Raw genomic sequence first — 25522 nt, 5'->3', positions numbered from 1 at the left:
CTGTAACAGCAGCAAAATACACAAATAAGGGATTAGGAGTGTATAGAAGATGGGATCCAAATAGGAAAGAGGGAGGAACTGGAAAGATTGTATCAAAGAGGTTTGGATGAGCTGTATCCAGGATGGCATGGAGGACACTTCCAGGAATTAATGGAGGAAAGGAAAGTCAGAGAGAGGAAAGAGCCTGGGAAGAGGCCTAAAGATGAGAGAGTGAAGGGAACAAAGGTAGAGGGGTGGTGTGGTTACAGTACAAGGTATGAGGTAAGTGCTGGGAGTGCGGGGGGGGAATGAGGGCAGGTACATGGTATTTTTATTATGCCAAAGTGTAATAAATCTTCATCATTTTGTTGATGATTTTATTTTTTAAAACCCCCCAAAGCAACTTGGAATCAAATCTGTAACTAAGGCAGATGGTCAATTTATTTTCACTTGAAAATGAAGCCATAAAACTAATTACTGTGAGGCTCATAGACTGACTGTATAGTCACTTCTCAAACAAGATTGCTCAGGGGTTTTGGTAAACAGGAAGAAGCACTATAGAAATAAGAATGTAGCCTCTTCAGCTTACTACTTTGAGTAAACATGCTCTTTTGGATTTTTGAATTCTGGTGGGTTGGTTTAAAATAGTCCATTATTTACAGTTATACCTGGTTCACAAAACTCTCAGAACCTGATGGAATCTCAGCATTCCCAGGCAAAATTTCTAAAGTACAAAATAAATTTTATTCCTGAGAGAAAAAAAAATCCCTTGTAAGGAGCTATAACATTTTATACTAGAATGGCGGAGAATTTCACTTTGAAAAATAATTTATGTATCTGATTCTGAATAAGCTGTTATCATTGGTTAAGAATATGGACATAACAGGCAAAATATTTACATGGATACAAATCTTGATTCTCCCATTATAAACTAGGATATTTATTTAAGCAAGTTATTTATACTGTTTGCTAATATTAGAATTGCATTTGGCTACATGCAGCAAAATATCTAAATCAACTTCCATATGTTTAAGTCACTACTCTTTTTCCCATAAAATAAGAAATCAGAGGCAGGCAGCTCAAGGGTGGTACAGTGGCTCCACTGTACCACTCATTGTCATCAACGAGTCAATATCTTTCTCTATCTTTCTGACTCACCATTTTTTGTGTGTGTTTTTTGTTTTTTTAATACTTCACTTTGTTAGAGCAGTTTTAGGTTCACAGCAAAAATTGAAAGAAGGTACAGAGATCTCCCATATACCTCCTGGGTCCACACACATACAGCTTCCCCCACTATCAACATTGCTCACCAGAGTGGTACCTTTGTTACCAAGAATGGAAGTACATAATAATCACCCAAAGGTCATAGTTTACCTTAAGGTTCACTCTTAGTGCTGTAAATCTATGGTTTTGGACAAACGTATAGTGATGTATATTTATCCTTTTAATATAATATTATTTTATAACCCTAAAAATCCTCTGTGTTCTGCCCATTTATCCCTTCTCCACCCCAGAAACCACTGATCTTTTTACTGTCTCCATAGTTTTGTTTTTTCCAGAATGTCATATAGTTGGAATCATACAGTATGTAACCTTTTCAGACTGACTTCCCTCTCTAAGCAATATGCATTCAAGTTTCCTCCATGTCTTTTCACGGTTTGAAAGTGCATTTCTTTTTAACGCTGAATAATATTCTGTTGTTTAGATGCAGCACAGTATGTTTATTCACTCACCTACTGAGGGACATGTTGGTTCTTCCAAGTTTTTCAAATTTTGAATAAAGCTGCTATAAACATCCTTATGCAGGCTTTTGTGTGGACACAGTTTTCAACTCGTTTTAGTAAATTCCAGGGAGCACGACCGCTGGATGGTATAATAAGAGTATAGTTAGTTTTGTAACAAGTGCCAAACAGTCTCCAAAGTGGCTATACCATTTTGAATTCCTACCAGCAATGTTTGAGACTTCCTGTTGTTCTACATCCTCACCAGGATTTGGTGTTGTCAGCGTTCTAGATTTTGGCCATTCTAATAGGCTTGTAATGGTATCTCACTGTTGTTTTAATTCGTGTTTCCTTGATGACATATGATGTGAAGATTCTTTTCATATGTTTGTTTGCCATCTGTATACCTTCTCCCCCCCACCCTTTGTTTTGGTGAGAACAGTAAGTTATACCCTCTTAGTAAGTTTCAATTAAAGAATACAGTATTAACAACTACAGTCACTACATTATACATTAGATCCTTGGCCCTTATTCATCTCATAACTGAAAATTTGTACCCTTTTACCAAACTCTCCCCATTCCCTCCACCCCTCTAGCCCCTGGCAACCACCATTCTACTCTCTGTTTCTATGAGTTCAACTTTTTCTTTAGATTCACATATAAGTGATACCATGCAGAATTTGTTTTTCTCTGTCTGGCTTATTTCACTTAGCATACTGCTCTCCAGATTTATCTGTGTTGTCACAAATGGCGGGATATCCTTTAAGGCTGAAGAGTAGTCCATTGTATACCACATTTTCTTTATCCATTCATTAACTGATGGACACTTAGGTTGTTTGTACTTTGGCTGTTGTGAATAATGCTGCAGTGAACAGGGGAATGCAGATATCTCTTCAAGATAATGATTTTATTTTCTTTGGATATACACCCAGAAGTGGATCGCTAGATCATATGGTAGTTCTATTTTTAGTTTTTTGAGGACCCTCCGTGCTGTTTTCCATAGAGGCTGTAGAGTTTACATTCCCACCAACAGGTGTACAAGGGTTCCTTTTTCTCCACATCCTCGCCAGCATGTTTTATCTCTTGTCTTTTTGATAGTAAACATTCTAAAAGGTGCGAGGTGATCTCTCACTGTGGTTTTGATTTGCATTTCCATCATAATTGGTGATGTTAAACACCTTTTCATATACCTGTTGACAACCTGTATGTCTTCTTTGGAAAAATGTCTATAACAAAAATAAATAAATTTGGCTACATCAAATTTAAAAATCTTACTCACAGTACAGGAAACCATCAACAAAATGAAAAGGCAACCTATGGAATGGGAGAAAATATTTCTAAGCCACATATATAATTGGGGGTTATATCTAAAATATACAAGAAACTCATGCAACTCAATAGCAAAAAAAAAAAAAAAAAAAAAGAGCAAAGGACCTGAGTAGACATTTTCTATCATTCTTGATATGTAGCTTTGAGTTTGAGGCAAAAACAAGGGAAAAGGGGCCAAAATATTTCCCTTTGCAATACTTTGCATTTTTATTCAGAAAGGCACTCTATTCAAGGGACTGTCACTTAAGTTCCACTGGCCAAAACTAAGAAACAGGGTCACACCTTGTTGCGTGGAAAACTGGAAGACCAAATACTTTTGCTGAGCACACTGCTACCCAACACAAAATCAGGGTTCTCTTACTGAGAAAGATGTCAAAATAAAATTTTGATAGACAACTAATAGTGCCTGCTATATACCATCATTAAAGAGTTACTTGTAAGTTAAAAACAAAATGAATGAAAGTCTTAGCATACAGTAAACATTCAATAACTCTTACCTCAAAATAACTGTATTAAGGTATGATTGATAATGTTATACCTATTCCTTCAAGGACATGTTAACCCTTCAGGGCCCAAATCAAATGCCACACCTACTAAGATAGTTCCCTGATTCTGCTGCTCATATCTTTTTCATTACACTTGATGAAACAAATTAATCTGACAAACAAGCCAAAAAAGGCATGCATTGAAATTATAGAATTGAGAAGATAGCTAGAGATAGCTGCTAAGGCAGTTTCATGGAAGTAAATACCACGAAGGGTGTATTTTGAGCTCCATGAACTACTATAGGAGGGAATAAGCACCTGCTTCCCACCAAGGTCAACAATGGGATTGTCCCTAAATAGGTGAAGTGTTTTGCTGCTAGACAGATAAAGCATGATTACTGTGCACTACAAAGTCAGAAGCACATAAGTAGTTGACTTCGGCCAAATGACAGTATGATAGCTCAGTGTTATCCAATTACAAAAATAGATATTTGCTCACCTTAATACTTCTGAGTATCTACAGTAAGAATGAGAGAGAAATTATTTCAGAGTAAATGGTGTGACTCAATATAGATGCAGTAATGCATAGTGCTAATTCATAGAATGACAGGTAGAATGCTTTAGTTTGAACATAGGACATGGAAAGGCAATTACTAGCAGCTTAGGAAGCAGAAAACTATGCAGCATTTGCAAGAAACTGAATATATTTAAGTAGTAACATGACAAAATCAAAACCACACATTTGGAGGCCCAATCTGGTATGTTGAATGAATAGGAAAGCAGAAACAATGATTTTCTGAACGTAGGTAATACATCTAAATATGGGATCTGAAGTGGAGATGGACAGAAAGGGAATAGATGAGAGAATTAGGGAGGCATAGCAGAGAGAAAATGTCAGTTGAAATTATTTTTAGAAAGCAAGGATGAAAGCATTCAAGATTCCCTATGAATTCAACCTTGACTGAACTGCTGCTTCCATGAAAACTAATGAGATCAGAAGAGGAAAAACAGCCATAAGAAGTAAGATAAGACATTGCATTTTATATAGTATGAAATGCCAATAGAGTATCTCTTAGGATATATACAGAATTCGGAATTACATATCTGGTGCCAATGAGAGAACAGAGCTGATGGTATAGAAAGTCCTTTGTCTTTCTTCATAATGTTCTATAGTTTTCCTCTAGTCTTGCTGTACACCATATTCTCATCTTCATCAATCACTCAATTACTTTGTATATGTCTAATTCTGTTCAGTTTCTATGCCCTTCTGTTTAATGCTATCTCACATGACCCTTTTAACCAGTAATCACTGTACACTTCAGGCAGCATTTTTCCTATTTTTAAAAAGGTAACTGAGTCTCAGAGACAGCCTACATCCTTTCCTAACTTTTTTCTTTACTCGTGAACCAAAGGAAAGGCTTATTACTCTTTTTTTCTTCCTATTCCGTGAGTTATGGATAAGATTTTGGGCCCATGAAAAATCATTAAAATTTTTTTAACTGTTAATTCTTTTTACAGATTTATGACCTGTTAAAACTTTCCAAGATCTATTATCTTACCTGTTGGCAGATATTTTTTTAATGAATGCTTTCTCATTTAAAAATATCCATTTACATTTCAAAAATCTTATCAGTATTAAACAGATTATTCCTTCTAATTATTCTTGCAGGTCTGATTTCAGAAAACTAGTTGAAGCCATCTGTTATTTAAATTCAAATTTGTTGCACATGAAAGAGCAGAATTTGATTTATATTATCTCTGGTTAGTTCTAGTGTGTATAGAATAATAACTTGACAGGATCTCACACATAGCAGCTATAGTAGGTACAAATCTACAAAATAACTGCCACTGAGATTCAAGATCACACACATTTACTAAGGGCACCTAAAGGGCATAAACATTTCAGAATTCTGTCTATAATCAGTACACGCCCTGCTGATGTAGAACCAGAAAAACATTCTACTCTTAGAAAAAAAATATGTATCTCTGCTTTTCATGCAATATCTCAAATACACAGACAAGGGTCCAATCCGGCATGAGTCAGTAGCCAAGTTTATGGGAACTGAAGCTTCAGTAGAAAAACCTTTAGTGTATTCATCAGGTTTGCCTCAGCCTGGCCAGCTCCATACATTACATTGTCTACATTACCTGTACATTATGCAGATAAAAGGCTCCGTATTGAGTTGCATACTATCCCCCAAGTTTCATGTCTACCCAGAACCTCAGAATGTGATCTTATTTAGAAATAGGGTGTTTGCAGATGTAATTCATTAAGATGAAGTCATCTGGATTAGGGCGGGCCCCAAATCCAAAGGCTGGCATTGTTATAAGAACATGTGAAGACACAGAGGGGGAAGAAGGCCAGATGACAAAAGAAGTAGTTTGGATCAACGTAGCTATGAGCCAAGCAACACCAAGGATTGCTGGCAACTACTAGAAGCTAGAAAGAGGTAAGAAAATATTTTTTCCCTAGAGCCTTCAGAAGGAACATGACCCTGAAGACACGTTGATTTCAGACTTCTAGCCTCCAGGACAGTGAGAGAATAAATTTCTGTTTTTTTAAGCCACTCAATGTGTTAGGGCATTCTGAGAAACTGATAGAGGCTCTCAGTGACACATTGACCACTCTTACTTTATTTGCTTCCCTTACATAAGTACAGACTCAGAGTGGCACCACCTCCACAGTGACCCTTGTCCCACAGACTTGATAAGTAATTGTATAAGACAAGGATAAAGCACACGCACTTTGATATCTTTAGGCAAAGGTGTTTTCAAATGAAAAATAATTTAAGGAAAATGGTAATCAAGTTTAAAATGTCATTTTAAGTAATTTCTTTTCATTCACAATTCTTATTGCTTCCCTAGATGTGCAAATTATCAGCACCCGGGGGATCAGTAAGAAGAGAAGACATGTAACAGTATTTTCTTCTTGAAACACTTGGTTCTAAGTGGAACTAAGAAGAAGTGGAATCTTCTGCTTCTTTCTGTCTACTCCTCTTCCTCAGTGGTTCTAGTTCCTACCACCCCTGGAATATAAACCTCTCTTTGATTCAGTTCTTGGCCCTCAGCTCTTTGGGCTTTCCTGGGTGGGCTTGTCCTCCCACATGGTTTCTACTATCACTACACTTCTGATGGCACCAAATCCACAATCCTATTTGATGTTTGACCTGATCTCTAGTCTGATGCCTTCATCCACTTTCAGTAGTTGGTTGACTTGTCACTTCAAACTTAACACTGGGAAGAAGGCAAGATCTACACTCAACGAGGTGCTATTCTGTAGTATATATCAGATTGTTTCCATTGTTCTTTTGTTCCCTGTCACTAATATTCAAGGAGCTGTTTTCCTCCCCTGCACCACACCCACCAGAAACAAGGATTCAGAGAAACCACAGACCTAAGTGGAGTCTTGGAGGCATGTTTGCAAAGCTGATTTTTTCCCTTTAAAAAAACAAAAACAAAAACAAGAAAACAGGCTAAGACTACATAGGGGTAGGAGGAAAGGAGGCAAGAGTGGTGACTCCAAAGTGTAGAAGGATCAACCAGAGGGACAGACCTAGGAGGGGTGGGATCCTCAGCAAATTAGGACAGGAAGTTTCCATCTCAGGGTGAAGGGGTAAGATGGGAGAGAGTCAGGGCACTGACTCATCATCTAGGGATAAATAAAATGAATGTTTTGCATGTTTTCTATATATAGGGGAAAACATTATTTTAGTATATGTACAGCTGTCTTCACATCACTTCACTGAATCCTCAAAGCAACCTATGAATACAGCATTGCCACTATTTCTCACTTGAGGAAACTGAAAGCTTAAATAACATGCCCAAGTACACACAACTACTAACTGCTAGTGTTAGAACTCGAACACACTTCCTCTGACTATAAATCCATTGTTCTCTTTCCAATCTTTTACATATGATCCTTGATTTATGTGTTTTTTTTTCCTGCCCTCTGAGCACTGGATGAGTAAAATCACAAATATTTACCAACCATTCAATGATTTATAATATGACCTAAATTTTTCATTCTTCCCTATTCTCTACTAATTGCATGTATGGAACACCTAATCATGTAGTTAGATGCTGAAAAAATATTCTGAGCCTTCTCTGAGCCTTGAATTTTCCTCTTAAGGTCTACTTCTTGCCATCCACTTCCAGAAGGTGATGCTTCAGCCTGCTTGAAACCAGCAATATGTGAATAAGAGAAAGAAAAGGTTTGTGAAAGATGGACCCAATTATAGCAGTCTGCATTTTCTTATAATACTGGTGACAGCAGGGAAGTTGAGAAGCTGCTTTGAAGTCTATGATAAATAGACTTAAATAAAAGCATTCTGCAAGTCCAAAGTCAATAAAAATGTATATAATGTACTTGGAGTTAAGGTGGTAAATGAGGTCACAAATGCACTGAAAGCAGAAGAAATATTGAAAAGCCAAGGGCATATTTAGGTAGATACTCCTTAAAAAAAAAAAAAAAGTGGAAAGAGAGGCCAGAGAAATTTCAGAAAAAAAGAAATCCATGTACTTGGTATACCTCTACTTTGGACAGGGAAGGCAGCTCTTCAAGGAGTTATACATCCCCTTCTTCTAAGTATATTATCTCCCTTAAGTCAGTAAAATGGCTTGTATCATGATAAGCCTGTTCTTTATTAACCCTGGAACAATTCAGCCCATAGAATAAAAAGGTTACTTGTCTCACCTATTGGAAAAAAAAAAAAAAAAAGCCTACTTGTCTAAGAATCTCTTTGCCAGGACCTGTGAGCCCAGGGCATTGCCCTAGGAGCAATAATTCTCAAACTTTATTGTCCATGAGAATCACCATGGAGCACAAAACGCACATTCTCTAACTTCACCCCCAGAACTTTTCATAGGAGAAGCTTCAAACATGCATATTTTAAAAGCCCTCTAGCTAATTCTGATTCAGGTCAATCCTCCTTGCCATACCTGAAACGTATAAGGAGGACACAAGTACTGTTTTTAACTCATTAAATTTTCACAACACTCTAAGGCAGATGCTGTGAACTCCATTTTACCAATGGGAATACTGATAAACATCATAATTGGTAAATTACCAAGATTTAGTCCTCCCGTCTATCCATCCCATTGTCCTGCCTTCTCCACTTCATCACATAGGAGTATAGCTGCTTAGAGAAATAGGTTAGCAGAAGAGGCAAAGAACTTAGGAAGCATACAATTGAGAGAACATGCATTGACAAGGGATCAGAAGTTCAGTCACTGAGAATAAGAAGAAAACATTCCCGTAACCGCAGAACCTAGTAAGTCTGGAGGACCAACCTACAAATGGAAGCTGGGTGTTGGGTAAGGGGTCTAATTATTAGAATCCTTATATGGACTATTGAAAGGAACATTAAGTTGCCAAGAAGAAGAAAGACTTAATATGGTTTTTTTACTATGGAAAATGAAAGGTCAAGAGAACTGTGTCAGAGGATAAGGAGCAAACTAAGTCCTGAGGCCATCTGGGTATGTGGCATTAGATCCATAAACACATTCCTTAGTAAGATTTCAATAGCTAAAGGTCTTAGAGACCAAATTGTGAAAATTGGAAGAGAGTTTTTAAAAATAGTGGGACAGCAAAACTATGGAGACAATAAACATATCCATGGTTGCCTGGGGTGGAATGTGAAAAATAACAGGCAGAGAACAGAGAATTTTTAGGGGAATGAAAATACTCTGTATGATATTATAATGATGGTTAAGGTATTGTACATTTGTTCAAACTCATAGACTGTACAGCACCAAGAGTGAACCCTAAATTAAGCTATGGATTCGGGGGATTATGATATGTCAATGTAGGTTCACCCTTGGTTACAAATGTACCATTCTGGTAAATGATGTTATGCACATGTGAGGGTAGGGGGTATATGGAAAATCTCTGTACCTTTCTCTCATTTTGTTGGGAATCTGAAAGTGCTCTTAAAAAGAAAAGAAGAGTCTTTGGAAAAACAAAACAGAAGAAAACAGCAGGACAGAAAAGTTTTATTTATTGAACCTTAAAGGAGCAGCCACTGATAGAAAGGAGAAGATAGGGAATTTACCAAGCCCCTCTAATCCTGAGACACAGTTATGATGAAAAGAGTAGAGAAGATGAAGTAAACCAACCTCAGAACTGCTGCTGGCCTGGCATATTCCAAAGTGTGTTCAAATACATTATCTCATTAGAGCATCACAAAATTGTTGATGTTTATAGTCAGAATAGGCATCAATATCCCCAATTTCCAGAGAGTGAAATAAGAATAACATCTCTTCCAACTCCAAAACAGTAGGTAATTCTTAAGATCACATTGCTTGTAAAGGTAGCATCTGGGACTAACAACAGGTTCTAACTCCTATGACAGTGCTCTATCCAAATATCAACACACCAGAGGCACAAACACTACAGAATTCAAATCTGGTAGAAAGATCTGGCCACTGCACCCACTTATTCTGTAGGTGTGTTGGTTTTAAACATATGTCCATACATTTTTTGATACTCCTCTCCTTAAGAGATGCAACTTAATTCTTCTCTCCTTGAGTGTGGGCTTGACTTAGTGACTTGCTTCTAGAAAGAAGAATACTACAAAAGTGATGAGATATCACTTCTGAGATTAGGTTATAAAAAGACTGTGGCCTGCATCATAGGTGCACTGTCTCTCTGTCTCTCCCTCTTGAATCTAGGCTCTGAGAGAAGACAGTTGCCATGTCATGAAGCAGCCCCTGGAAGATGGAAGCCAGATACCATGTGCGAGAACATTCAGGCAGCCTCTGGAGAGGTCCATGTCGTGAGGAACTGAAGCCTATCAGTAACTTAGAGGGAACTTGAAAGTGGATCCTCTCTCAGTCAAGAATTAAATAAGAATTAAATTAACTGCTGACCCAGGCAGCAGCTTGACTGCAACTTCATGAGAGATGCTGAGTCAGAGGCACTCAGCTAATTCACAAAATCTGTGAGATAAGAAAGGTTTGTTATTTTAAGCCACTAAGTTTGGGGTAATTTGTTACAAGGGGTGGATAAGTAATAGAGTAAGGAACCAATCGATTGATTTTTGCATTTCAGGTAATCCTGAATTATAAGTGCATCACATATTCAGACAGGAAATCTTTGTCCTATGCCAGGGGAACCACTGTAAAAAGAAAACCAATGGCAACAACAAATTTAGAGCAGATGAAGGAAAGAAGCTGTGATGATCAAGGAAAGTGAATGGGGAGTTCTCAAGGGTGTGCTCCCAAGGAGCAATTTAAGATCCAGGAGATAAGTATAGTGGTTAAGAACATAGTCACCAAGTCGCCTCCATGTCTTGAACTTGTTTCTGTTCCATTTATTATATTAGGCGAAATTCCACAAATTAGAGATTTAATTGAGCTAACAACTATCCCATTACAAATATGTAAATCCTCGGAGGGTGTTTAAATGACTAGTTATCCACTCATTAGTTTGAATTAAGGTTCATTACTTTCATAGTAACTCCTTGCCAACACAACCTGTGCTGAGAAATGTGGGAACTGATGAAGGCAGCATGGTGTTAGCTCTGTTTGGAGCACTCTGGGGACACAGTTGGCCTGGGTAAGGGCCACAGAGGGCTGATACCTGGGAGAGGAATGATCAAGTGGGAAAGCAGCACCCTGCGTGGAGTAGCATGATGCCAAAGCGTGTAAAAGAAACAAACAAACAAACAAAAAACTTTGTAGCCAAGAAAAAAGAGAGTTTTCTTTTACTTCCTACTGCAATGAACCTGATACTCTTCATAACATGATTTAACCTAAGTTCTAATGGGCCAGCCTGTAAACCTAATTAAGATCCATAACACAGTTCTCATGAGGAAATGATTCCCAAAATTGTACCAACAACTAGAATGTTGAACATAACTCATTTGTAAGCTGGGATTAAGGCTGGAACATAGTGGCTGTTAAATTTGGAAAAACACAGACTTACAAACTTTTTAATGGTCCTAGTCTTTAAATTTTAAGGATGCTTTTGCTTTATTCTTTACTCAAATCACATTCTTTTCACAGTGTTTCTCAAACTTTATTGTGTATATAAATCACCTGGGGATTTTGTTAAAACACATTGTCATCAGACCCAGGGTTCTGCATTGTTCTAAAAGGCTCCCAGGTGATATTAATCCTGCTGGAACTAAGACCACCCTTTGAGTAGCAAAACTTTACCCTGCACAATTTAAGAAAGCAACTGTGGATTTTCCATGCTGCAAAAGATGACTCAACACTGAACCTTATGGCTTTAGGTCAAACTTCACCGAATTAGGATGACATTTAAGAGTAAGTTCATACATCTAGGCCTAAAATTAAATATTATTTTACTTATTTTTAAATTTAAGATCCAAGAGATAAGTATAGTGGTTAAGAACATAGGTCTGAAGTTAGATACACACAGATTAGAATTCTAGCTTTATAATGTTCTAGCTGTGTGACCTGGGGCAAGTGAATCAGAGCCCAATAAAGAAAAATTAAAAAAAAAACACATTTGGTATTTTAAGCCAAAAATATTTAATATAAGGAATGTATTATGCATGTTAATTACTAATATTAATTAGTAATTAATATTATTAATGTTAACGTTTAGAAGCCAAACAATGATCAACAGGGCTAGGGAGAGGATAGCAACAACTAGATAGAGGAAGCCACAATCTTCCGTATGAGTAGAGGGACAAAAGGAGGAGGTGATGTTATAGGACTGTCCGGGGAAAGCTGGAGCCACAGAGGAGATGCCACTGCCAGAGACACTGCTGAGGCAGGAGTGGGGAGATACCCTGACTACTCCCTCCCACCCTCCAATCCCCTCCAGTATATTCCACAGGCTGAACTTAGACATAGGCTGTCAGCAAAACACCCTGAAAGGTAGTCCCTTGTGATGTAGGTCAGAGTAAGGGAAGAGCAGGAGATGGATCTGAGAACAAACTGGCCAAGAACCAGCATATCAAGTTACTGATGCTCTAATACTCCATCTAATACTCAAACACATCTGTAATACAGATGTTGTGTTATTTAAATGAGATGTGTTACATACAAAGCTCTTAGTAGAGGCTTGGTACATAATTTTTACCATCATCATCATCATCTTTTTGTGGTCTGAGAACATTTTCTCTTCATCCCTTTCTCTATCACTCATTTCCTTGTTGGTATGTGGAGTGTGAGGGAGATTAGAAACAGAATATTATTAATACAATAATACATCAAAATTATGCTGTGATAAATTATCTGTATTAAGTAGAAAAATATCTATTTGTTTCATCCACATGATAGACTCAGAAAAGCTTGAAGTCTTCTACCAGGCACACTGTAAAGACCCAACATTTCTCAATGAAGTGGACCCAGGAGAGACACTAGAACCTTGTGAGGACCATATTTTGGATTGAGACATGGGGTGTGGGGTTGAGAAAAAAGAAAGGTTCAAGGAAGAAGGAAGAAGAGGGAGGGAGACGAAAGGAAAGGTGCTCTCATCCACCTATGAAGGTCAACTGTGAGTGACTGGGGGTTACCCAGTGGAACGTACAGATATACACGTTATCCTTATCTGAATTTCAGGAGTGTTGGTACTGACGCTAATTTGGTTGTTTTTTCTCTTGACTAGGACCAACCCTGCCTGCCTTTCCAGATGCTGTGGCCCTAACTGTGAAGTTACATCATTATTGAGGCACTAACAATCCTCAATGATGAAAAGAACAGTTTTCCTCAGTAGACCTGTTCCCCAAGTTAATTTATCAGAAGCTTACAAAATAGACACAGATGTCTCTGCTAGGTTATACTGCAAAGAAATCAGAGTGCTAGCGAATAGTTCCTCTGTGGAAGAAAACATAACCAAACCAATTTATATTCTGGCTTGTGTTTTTACGGCATACAAAAGGCAGCATTCTGTCTCGTGGTTCCATCCTGGTTCATCTTGTTTGAGAGTCAGCAAGCCAAGCCCATACTGAACATAACAGTCTCTCCCTGCAAATGACCGACACTGCCTTAGCTAATTCATTCTAACCTTAAACCAGTTCATCTGAAGATAGATCTGTTTGAACAGCAAATATACAGAGAAGAGCATTAAGGTAATTGTAACAAGGAGCCAAAATGTATAGTTCTGGGATATTTCAGTGCTACACTGTAATATTTTATCTATTCATTCCACATTTATTGAGTTAAAAGATAACACAGAGCAATAATCTAAAGACTTTACCATCTGGCATATGCTGGGAGCCCAAAAAACTGGTGCAGAAAATGAGTGCTGTGAGTTCTGGGGAAGGAGGGTTAGCTGAGGATTGGAGGATTCAAGATGTCTCCATGGTAGAGTAGGGATAAAGTTGGGTTTTGATAGGCTGGTTGGAGCTGGCCAGCTAGAATGAATGGGTGCTTCCTGCTGGGAGCATGGCTTCCGCAAAGGCATTGTGGTAGGAATGGAGGAGTGGGCTGAGCATTGGTAGAGTAAGTGCAAGAGTGTTCAAGAGCCTGGACCCTACAGCTCATTTGGCCAAGTAAGAGCCTTGGCTTTCACACTTGGTAATTTAATAAATAACGTTGCCCGAGTCACTTAACCTGTTTCCTTAAGAGCAAAATAGGAATAATACTTAGGGGTTATTGCCAGTCTCAAAGAAACAGAGAAACTTACATATTATAAACACTCAGTTAATATTTGCTACTATTCTTTTATCATTGAAGAGCAGAATGCATTTATTCTTCCCATAGATATTTATTGAGTGTCTGCTATATGGAAGGCAGAAGAATAAACTGAGTCAGAACATGAAATGATTTGATGGTAGGCCAAGGTGCAGACATTCTCTGGGCCATTGTTGGAGGCACTGGGGTAAGGCAGAGGCAAAATGAGGGCTAATTTTAAGGATTAATCTAGCAGTATAGTGCATGCAATGTGTCATCTAGCAACTTCTTTTATGAACCTTTAATGAAGCAGTAGATAAATTGCAATGAGGAATCTCTTGGTACCAGAAAATGGATTTAATTCCCCAGCAATAAATCTGGGGGCCCTAATAAGTAATTGAGACTCTCATCAATGACTGACTGTACCTTGTGGAATGTATGGACTGCTAACATGGCCAGCCACCAGACCCTGGGGACCTCTGGGTGCCTAAGGATGGAGGGTGAAGGGTCAGGTTACCCAGTCTTCCCCCGACTCAAAATGGGGGGCAACAGATTGCAATAACAAGTAGCTGATATCACAGGAAATGTTTCTATCAGCTCTCCAGGGTCATAAAGTATGAGGGAAGCACGCACAAGGGATGGAATTCTCAGGGACATTAATTTTGATCTAAAGAGCTAGAGCAACATTTCTCAACCTTATGTTTTCATGCTGATTTACATAATGAGTTTCTAGTCTAGGAAATACTCCTGTGGGTGTACCAAGGTTATGTGCAATCTCTTGCTATATGCCTATAACTCCACCTCTCTCAACATTTATCAACATGAAAGTGTACTGTAATTACAGGAGTAACTACTCTAATTTATTTACTAAACTATTCATCAATGTTGGTACTTTATCAGTAGTAAAAAATTATTTGGGAAACCTCAGAAAACTGATATGTACATACCAGGTTATCACTAACATTTTTGTTAAGAATTGTAAGTCAAAGACTACTTGAGTCATCTTCTATTTCTTCCCCCTTATCTATACTCCATTCCTTCCAGATGTCCTTTTATATCTTTTCTGATAGGAGCCAGTGATTGAGAGTCTTGTAGAAAACAAAGGTTCTCCACATCTCAAACTGACTGATGATGGTACACAATGACATCATTTTGTGGGAAGGCCACATATTAGACAGGCTTCCATTATGGTCCAAGCATCAGAAGAAACACTTTCTTTCCATCTTACAATGAGAAAAACCACTTGTGAATGTCAGTGAACTTTTCTTATTTATTTGTTCAACAAATATTTGAGTGAGAACTCTATGCCAGGCACTATTTTATGTACTGGAGATATAATAGTGAATTATTATATAAAAAGCCTTGCCAACGTGGTCTACATTCTGTAAACACAGGGTACAGTGAAAGCACACACTTTGAATCTTGGATTTGAATCTCAGTCCCACTCTTCACTAGTGGGTGTGTTTGCCCAAACTATTTGATCTCTCTGAACTCCATATTTCTCATTTGTTGAAATGGAGATGATTCCGACCTCATCAGGTTGTCAAAGGATTGAATACAATAATCAAGTGCCTGGTATATGGTGGGCACTGTTCTTTTTGTAATATCCTGAGGGATTTGCCTTTTAAGAGTGTAATGAGTTAAAACTGTGTCTTCCCCAAAAAAGATGTGTTGAAGTCCTAACCTCTAGTACATCAGAATGTGACCTTATTTGAAGATAGGAACTTTACAGAAGTAATCAAGTTAAAATGAAGTCATTAGGGTGAGCTCTAATCCTTTATGACTGGTGTCCTTATAAAAAGGGGAAATCTGGACACAGAGACACATACAGGGAGAATGCTATGTGAAGATGAATCCAGAAACTGGAGTGATGCTTCTATAAACCTAGGAATGTCAAATATTGCCAGTAAACCACCAGAAGCTAGGGGAGAGGCATGGAACAGATTCTCCCTCACAGCCCTCAGAAGGAGCCAACCCTGCTGACACTTTGATCTCAGACTTCCAGCCTCCAGAGCTGTGAGACAATAAATTTCTGTTGTTTGAAGCCTCTAGGGTATGGAACTTTGTTAAGCAGCCTCGAAAACTAATACAGATAATTTTGCCTTTAGGGGTGAGTTTGAAAAACATTTTTTATTCTATTTTTTTAAGGACGAGGACGTGATATTCTTCTTAATCACTATAGATACAATGAAAAAATTGAAGTTCAGAGAGGTCATAAGTATTTATAAACTTTACAGGATAATTATTACTCTGCAAACACTGTGCCCTGGCTTTCTCTTCGGATATTGAAAATAAATCAGGAAAGCACGTAAAATACCACTGTAAACATTCAAGACCATTTAAAGCACTTCCATTGCCTTGAAGAAAATTGACCTGTGAAACACCTGCAGTGACTGTTTCCAGGGGTATAAATTTCTTCTTGTGACTTTTAATAACATCATCAGCTCATGACACACTTACAACCACACTATGAAATAGTGCTCTTGGCAATCAGATTGGTCCTGGGCTTCAAATAGTTCCTGGAGAATATCATGAAGAAATCAGATGAATGAATCACTTCCATTCCACATTTATGCAATTTACATTGGATGCAGGGATAAAATTTGGAAAATTGGTCATTCTGCTACTAGTCACCAACATTGAGTTATCAAGAAAATAAAGACAAATCTGGAAAAAAGATTCAGATTTAATTCATAACCTAATTTATGCAGGAACAAGAATTTGCAAATAGTTTGCATTATAGATCCATTCACTCATTCAGCCATCTATCCATTCATTCAAACATATTTATTGAGCCCTACTATGGGTAACCCCTGTCTCAAAATTTAAACTGATTTTTTGTAGGATTTATTTTTTAAGGGGTTTGATTCAATGAGTATTTTATTGAATACATACCATACCAGTCCTATCAAGGATACAGGTAAGATTCCTGCTCTGAGGAACTTAGAAGGATGAATAAACACTGTGGTAGGACTTCCCTGGTGGTGCAGTGGTTAAGAATCCACCTGCCAATGCAGGGCACACGGGTTCGAGCCCTGGTCCAGGAAGATCCCACATGCCGTGGAGCAACAAAGCCCGTGCGCCACAACTACTGAGTCTGAGCTCTGGAGCCCGTGAGCCACAACTACTGAGCCCACATGCCACAACTACTGAAGCCCACGCGCCTAGAACCTGTGCTCCACAGCAGAAGAAGCCACCGCAATGAGAAGCCCGCACACCACACGAAGAGTAGCTCCCACTTGCCGCAACTAGAGGAAGCCTGCGCACAGCAACAAAGACCCAACACAGCCAAAAATAAATAAATAAATAAATAAATTTATTAAAAAAATAAACAACAACAACACTGTGGCAGGAAAGGACACATGCACACCTGCAAAAGGTGTGCAAAAGGGGGGAGCGGGGGGAGGAAGTTGAGGGATCAGGAAAAACACCACAAGTAGGTGCTATGTAAGCTGAGCTTTGAGGATGGAGTAAAATTCCAGGTAAACTGAGAAGGAAAGGCACTGCAGAGTGAAAAAACAACATTAACAGAGGCAGGGGAGCACAGGGAATGCTAAGAGAACTGTCTGCTAGCTCAGAGAAGCAATAAATACAGAAAGTCAAAAGGAGAGAGGCTAGATTTAAGTCAAACTATACAAAGCCTTGAAAGCCACACTAAGAAGTTTGACATTTATGAGGACGGGAGCATAATTTGGTCTCTGTGTTAGGATGATAATTCTAGAGTGACTTGGAGAACCTAGAAATTTGTGGAAGGTAGACCAGTTAGGAGACTGTGGTAGTCCTTTAGGGGGCTTGAAATTAGCTAGTGTCAGCAGGAATATAAAAAAGGGACTGAATAAGAGAACCACTGAAATTCAGGTAGAATATAGCAAAGTATGGATGTACATTTTCTTAAAAACATTATTTGTGAACACTAAATTTAATAATTAACGAAGCCGATATAATGTCATATTTGTAGACACATAAACATTTATTTATATTTTGCAATTTTCTTTTTGTTTTCTGGAGCAAAAATATTTTGTTTCAGGTTTCAACTATTTTTATAAGTTTTTGAAAAGCTCTTTGGCCCAAGGGCTGTGATCATAATGTTTACTGATTAAATAGCCTGGGTATTTCTACACTTAATATGAAACCCAGACACCATAAAGAAAATTACTGATAAATTTGGTTATATAGAAACCTAAAATACATTTGAACACATAAAAATTTAAAACAGTTATACCACACACACAAAAATACTATACACAAAAGTAAATCATAAACTGGGAACCATATTCACCTACATAACACAGACCAACACAGATTTTCTAATATCAAAAAAAAAATCAATCCTAAAGAACAATGGGCAAAAGAATTAGAAAAATCAAAGATGACACCTATGTTTTTAGGCTGGGAGAACACATAGATGTTGGTGACATTATCTCTAAAATAAGGAACAAGAAGAAGGAAGAGCAGGAGTTTTGGGAGGAGAACAGAAGGAGAAAACTATGGAGGGGGAGAAATAATATTGGTTTGGGACATGATAAATATGTGGTGCTAGGTGATATCTATATTGATAAGTTCAGAGAGATGTAAAATTTGAATCTGCAAAAAAAAAAAAAAACCCACTCACACCATACACATTGTCATCTCCATTTTTATTGTACTGTGTGACTTTCTGAAGACATGTTTTGGGCTCAAGATTTTTAGCAATTTTTCTGGATATTCTTTTAAATGTACTTATATTACATGACCACCCTGGCCAAAGAGCTCCCTACCTAAGGTGGTCTCCCTTACCATGCTGGAGAAATACGTTTGAAAGAGACATATGAATTATTGAAAATTCCTAATGGTGTCCTTACCAGCAGACACATTTATGTCGTTAGAAATAAAAAGCTTAAGAGGCAAAGACTGTTAGTACCCGTTATTAAATTTTCGCTTGTATTTTTTGCTACAATTTACATTCATCCACTTTACTTTTTTGTTGTTCTTGTTGATCACTGAGAGTGTTTTACTAATTATTATTTTACATGATCTCTGCTGGTTTTTCTTCTCCATGTACACAGGCTTTAGTCTTCTTAGCTCTTTAAAAGCCCCATTATCAAGCCTACTTCTAATGACTGTCCTTTGCCGCACCTGGTGTTAACCTTCACCATGCTTTCAATAGACTCTACTGCAGCGAGCATGCGTCAGAATCTCCTGGAGGGCTTGATGGACCACAGGCTGCAGGGCGCTACCCCTACCGTTTCTGATTGGTAAGTCTGGAGCGAGCAGGGCTGAGAATTTACATTTCCTTCCAGGTTTCCAGGTGATGCTGATACTGACCTCACTTTGAGACTCAGGCCTCTACCAGCACACCTCATGCCTCGTACTGTTTGCCAATTTTCACAGCTAGAGCCACTTAACTCATACGTGTTGATTCTGCCCCACCCAGGTAAGAAGGAATCCAGGCCTTTCATTGGTTCCGTAATGACGTAACTTTACGGCGGATTTGATGCGGGTAGCAGAGCTGAGCCTTTGCTGAGTTTTCCATTTCCCGTACTTTATTCCTTCCAGGATTCCTTGCTGGATATGCTATTTCCTCTGGGACTAGGACACTTTGACTTCCCTTGTTCAGTTCCTTCTGGAAGCTGAAGATGAGCAGGTAAGTTCACTTCCCACATCTGGGAATTGACCTGGTTACCTTCTGGACATTTGTGGCCCTATGCTCATCTTGGCAGTGTTGGTTTGCCTGCGCTGATTTCTTTCTGCTGATTTCTTTCCATTGCTTGTTGTTAAGACTTTGAAGTTTGCATTTTCTGTGCCAGTGAGTCTACTGTCCTGGGTCTGGCATTCCCAAGCCTGACTTCAAATACCCAGGCTACCTTCTTCTCTGCTTTTCAAACATGGATTATGTATTCAGTTGAACAACGTTGTTGCTATTTCTATGAATGCTGCCTATTCTTTCCCTCTCTTGATTTCTATGTGTGTTTCCAGACCCCTCAGCCCCGGGCTCCATCTCCCACACGCTCTGAGACTCACTGCTGGCTTGATCTTTTTCCTCTATGAATGATTACTTTTCTCGTAAGATCATGTACCTTGGCTGGAAAGTTCTAATGCCTTAGATCCAAGTCAACTGGTTTTTTTTTCCTTTTTTAAACCTGTGTCAAGGAGGTCTACAGGCTTGCTATGCAAAGTGTAGGATCAGTGGCTTTCAGTATGTTAGGGGAGCTTGTTAGAAATGCAGAGCCTCAAGCCCCACCTCAGATGTACTGAGTTAGAATCCACGGTGTAACAAGAGCCCCAGGTGATTTTTATGCACATTGTGAAGAACTGGTATATGGTATAGAGCCTCCAGGATGAACTGCTCCCACCTGAGACTAATTGTGACTCTCAACATTACCAATCACTACTTTTTCCAACTTCCTTATCCCGCCACTTATGTACTTGTACAAACCCGTGTTCGATGAGTTTCCCACTGACAATGTGAACTATCACCAACAACACATGATTCTTCAGAAACCCAGAGTCTCTCTGTGTACATCTCACATTTGTTGTTTCTTGGTTAATCTTTTGCACAAGGCCTTTTCAACTATGTCAATATACCAAAGGAATATTTCTTCATGCTTTTGGCCATGATCTGATGTGGGCTTGGATGACAGGCAGCCTGAGGGTCTGGGGTGGATGAGTACCACTCAAGTTCAACAGTAAATTTTAGGTTCTTAATGTAATGCTGGCCCACAGTAGTTGATCATCCAAACTTCTCTCATCAGCATTTATTATGGAGAAGGTGTTGAAAGTAGATCAGACTGGGCAAACTAACTCTACCCCAGAGCTTCTGTGGTGGATGGCACCAGCAGTACTGGTCTTGACAGTGACCAGTGAATGGCCTTGTTGTCAGAAATCTCATCCCTGAAGGAGCAGGACTCCAGCCAGTGACTGAGTCCACAAGTCAGGTCCAACCATTGCAGGGAGGGGGCAAATAAGACATATACGGGTGTCAGAGCCTAAGTCAAGACTGCCTATGTTCAGGATAGGGCTACAGCCCCAAAAGGAGGAAACTGCCACATTAACTTGGAGACCTAGGTGGACAGGGCCTTATTCATAAGCAGAGCCATAGAAAGAACATGGGTTCTAGAATCAAAGCTGGGTTTGTGTGACCTTGAGTAACTTTATCCTCAGATGGTTTTCCTAGGCAAATGATAATGCATGTCTAGGGCCTAACTGAGGTCTCAAATAGTAGATGCTTAGTTAAATGGTAGTTGCTCTTATGTTTATTATAGAGGGAATCATAGTCTTATGTGAGCCTATGTACCTCAGGGCTGCTCCAGGTTCTTTGAATTCTGACCCTATTGGTTGGAGGGTTGGGTAGCTAGTGTAGTACCTTGCTGAGGATCTGAGCAGGAGAAAGCAGGCATGCTCAAAGCACAAGTGCTTGTGATTTGATGACTACCTTTAGTGTTGTGTTTGGATTCCTTTTTCTTTTGTGTGTATATCTATTATAGATTTTTTGTTTGCGGTTACCATGAGGTTTTGGTATAGCAGTCTATATATATAGCAATTGTTTTAAGTTGCCGATCTCTTAGTTTCAAATGCATTTTAAATAGCCTGCATTTGTACTCTTCTCCTTTCACAGTTACTGGTTTTGATATCATATATGTGTCTGGATGACTTCCTACCTTTACTGTATGTTTGCCTTTACTGGTGAGTTGCCTATTTTGTAATTTTCTTGTTTTTAGTTGTGGCTTTTCTTCTCTGCCTAGAGAAGTTCCTTTAGCATTTGTTGTAAAGCTGGTTTGGTGGTGCTGAATTCTTTTAGCTTTTGCTTGTCTGTTAAGCTTTCAATTTCTCCATCTAATCTGAATGAGAGCCTTGCTGGGTAGAGTAGTCTTGGTTGTAGGGTTTTCCCCTTCATCACTTTAAATATATCCTGCCACTCCCTTCTGGCCTGCAGAGTTTTTGCTGAAAAATCCACTGATGGCCTTATGGGAGTTCCCTTGTATGTTATATGTTGCTTTTCCCTTGTTGCTTTTAAAATTTTCTCTTTATCTCTAGTTTTTGTCAATTTGATTACTGTGTCTAGGCATGTTCCTCCTTGGGTTTATCCTGCCTGGGACTCTCTGCTCTTCCTAGACTTTAGTGACAGTTTCCTTTCCCATGTTAGGGAACTTTTCAGCTATTATCTCTTCAAATATTTTGTCAGGGCATCTCTCTCTCTTTTCTCCTTCTGGGACCCCTATAATGCAAATGTTAGCACATTTGATGTTGTCCCAGAGGTCTCTTAAGTTTTCCTCATTTCTCTTCATTTTTTCTTTATTCTGTTCCATGGCAATGATTTACACCACTCTGTCTTCCAGCTCACTTCTTCTGCCTCATTTATTCTGCTATTGATTCCTTCTAGTGTATTTTCATTTCAGTTATTGTATTCTTCAACTCTGTTTGCTTGTTCTTTATATTTTCTAACTCTGTTAAAAACTTCTTGTAAATTCTTGCTCTGTGTATCCATTCTTTTCCCAAGTTCTTGGATCATCTTTATGATCATTACTCTGAACTCTTTATTGGGTAGATTGCCTATCTCCACTTCACTTAGGTGTTGTTTGGGGGTTTTATCTTGTTCCTTCGTCTGGAGCATATTCCTTTACCATCTCATTTTGTTTAAGTTAGTATTTTTATGTCTGTGGTAGGTTATTACATTTCTCGACCTTGGAGAAGTGGCCCTCTGTAGAGGATGTCCTATGTGTCCCCATCCATGTACTCCCCGCTTGTCACTCAAGGGCCAGGGACCAGCTGTTCCCAGGGTAATTTCTGACCTGTGTTTATGAACTCAGTTCCATGGGCTGTGGGATCATAGTTTTCTTGCTTCTGCTGCCTGCCCCCGATGGGTGAGGCTGGTCTAGAGGCTTGTGCAGGCTTCCTGGTGGGAGGGGCTGGTGCCTGCCCACTGGTGGATGGAGCTGGGTCTTGGCCCTCTGGTGGGCAGGACCATGTTAAGGGATGTGTCTAGAGGTGGCTGTGGGCTCAGGAAGCCTTTAGGCAGCCTGTCTGCTGATGGGTGGGGATGTGTTCCCATCCTGTTGGTTGTTTGGCCTGAGGCATCCCAGCACTGGAGCCTCCAGGCTATTGGATGGGGCCAGGTCTCAGTGCTTATGACCCAGGCCAGATGTCTGCCTTCAGTGAGAGTTCATGTGATGGCACTGTCTGATATCTCTGCCACCGCCACCTGTGTCCACATCCCCAGGGGGAGCTACAGCCACCCCCAGCCTCCCCAGGAGACCCTCCAAGACCAGCAGGTAAGTCTGGCCCAGGATCCTATGGAGTCACTGCTTTTGCCCTGGGTCCCAGTGTGCATGAGACCTTGTGTGTATCCCCCAAGAGTGGAGTCTGTATCCCCCAAGAGTGGAGTCTCTTTCCCCCATCCTGTGGAGTTCCTACAATCAAACCCTGCTGCCTTCAAAGCCAAATACTCTGGGGGATTCTCCTCCTGATGTGGGACCCCAGGGCTGGGGAGCCTGACGTCTGGCTCAGGACTTCCTCCTGTGGGAGAATTTCTGTGATACAATTGTTCTCTGGCTGGTATGGGATTTTTTATATCAAGTGCACTCCTCTTACCATCTCGCTGTGGTTTCTTCTTTTTGTCTTTGGCTGTAGAATATCTTTTTTGGTAGGTTCCAGTTTTTTTTACTGATGGTTGTTCAGCAGTTAGTTGTGATTTTGGTGTGCTTGTGAGAGGAGGTGAGCTCAAGTTCTTCTACTCCACCATCTTGTCCCTCCCCTTGTTTCAGAATTTAGAATTAAAAGATATTTAATCTTTTACTGATTGGTAGACACAGTCTTACATTTATTTCAATTTACCAGAAAAATATGAGCAAGAAAAATGATTTTGATAAATTACCCATTATATTCTATTTGTGAATATATTCAAAATTTAGAACAATCTTATAATAAATTTTGTTTATGTCTCACCTAGTTTCAAAAAAGGATATGAATAAGCTTGCTTATTTATCCAAGTAAGAGTCATTCAGAGCTTTAAAAGAGAATATTGATTTTGGTGTTTTGGGTTCTTGAGGCCTTCTTTTTAAAGAATTGATATGCTGTGAAGGAAACTTTATGTTTAATTAGTTTTTTTGTTGCTTTTTGTTTTTTTTGTCCAGGAAATATTCCTAGTCAGTGCATTATTATCTTTCAAAAGTACAAGAATACACTGTAGATTAATGGATTTCTTTCAAGTAACAATGAGCCCTCTCCATCTACTTTGTTGTGTCTTCCATAACAGCCTTTAACAGAAAGAAGATATTGCGTTTCTAAAACTTCCTCACGATATACCCCCTTTTCTTTTATATGTTAAAAAATATTCAAAATAATATTGTTAATCATATAAATATAGGTGAAGCAGTCTAAGAATGAATCAGGAGTTTTGAATTGAAATTATGAGTCTCTGCCTATCAGGTTTAGGTAAAAAAGCAATTATCCTCACATTCTCCCAATTCAGGGGCCAAGTATCAATATTCCCCAGTATCATTCTCAAGTGTTAAGTCCATAAATCTTTTAAATTTTGCTTTAAATCAGCATCCACTGCTAGACCTTGGCAGCCCAAAGGTGGAAACTGGCTCAAAGATGTGTTTTTCTTGGACATCACACCATTCTTCTTCATCATCTACATCATTTTATTTACATGCTTCAGGCAGATATATATTCTGCAGTTCCCACTTCCTAAATTACTACTATCTTACTCTTGGATAATTTGGATAGTTAGAAGGGAAAAGCTTAATGCTGAAGACAAAGACTCTTGGGTCAGATGCCTTAGTTTTTAACCTTGCTCCAGCACTTGTTAACTGTTTCACTTTTCAATGCTTCAGTTTCTCCATCTATAAAATTAGTATAATGGTCCTGGCTTCAATTTCATGTAGTGAGGACTAAGTGCAATACTGCTTAAAAATGCCTCAAACATTATCCGGCATGTAAAGATGCTCAAGAAATGTTAGCCATTATTCTTGTCCGCTCCCTAAAATGTGCATTTACGACCCCTTCTACAGTGGACTTTACCCAGAGAGGGACATTATCCAGGACAGTTAATACTCAATGTTAATGTTTTTATGGTCTGGCTCCTAAAAGGATTTGAGTTGTAACTGCTGCTAAAGTTTACTTTATCTAAAGAACTAAGTACAACTTTTAAAGTGGCTATGATCTCAAATCCTGAGGTCTCTTAGATTATGTTATTCTACTTTTCTTTCCTTTTTTTTTTTTTTCCATTTGCAACTGAGCCATGTTCTAAAAATCACACAAAGATTAAAGAATGAAATACATGAATAAAACATAAGAAACTGTGTGAAATAATTCTTGTATCTGTTATTCAGCCAGACCTCCAGCTCACCTATTTTATTGTAATTAATGATGACAGTAATAACAGCTAGCATTTATTGAGCCAAAGTGCTAAACACTATATACATGAACTCTCACTGAATC

The 25522-nt window shown here is 38.8% G+C and overlaps 1 protein-coding gene across 3 annotated transcripts in view; it reads right to left on the bottom strand.

Annotated features, from left to right (window-relative positions):
* KCNIP4 (potassium voltage-gated channel interacting protein 4) overlaps positions 1 to 25522 on the bottom strand; it is a 1174076-nt gene that overhangs the window by 558319 nt on the left and 590235 nt on the right. Inside the window, exon 1 of one of the 3 annotated variants that reach the window (XM_082462663.1) lies at positions 1713 to 17279. The exons of the other annotated variants lie outside the window; for them this stretch is intronic. The gene's annotated coding sequence lies outside the window, so the exon portion shown is untranslated. Of the gene's footprint in view, positions 1 to 1712; positions 17280 to 25522 lie in introns of those variants that run through there. 3 annotated transcript variants of the gene reach the window in all.

The sequence above is a fragment of the Balaenoptera physalus genome, assembly GCF_965194825.1.
Source record: "Balaenoptera physalus genome assembly, chromosome: 5".
Taxonomy (NCBI): Eukaryota; Metazoa; Chordata; class Mammalia; order Artiodactyla; family Balaenopteridae; genus Balaenoptera; species Balaenoptera physalus.
This window is presented reverse-complemented; position numbering and strand designations above follow the sequence as displayed.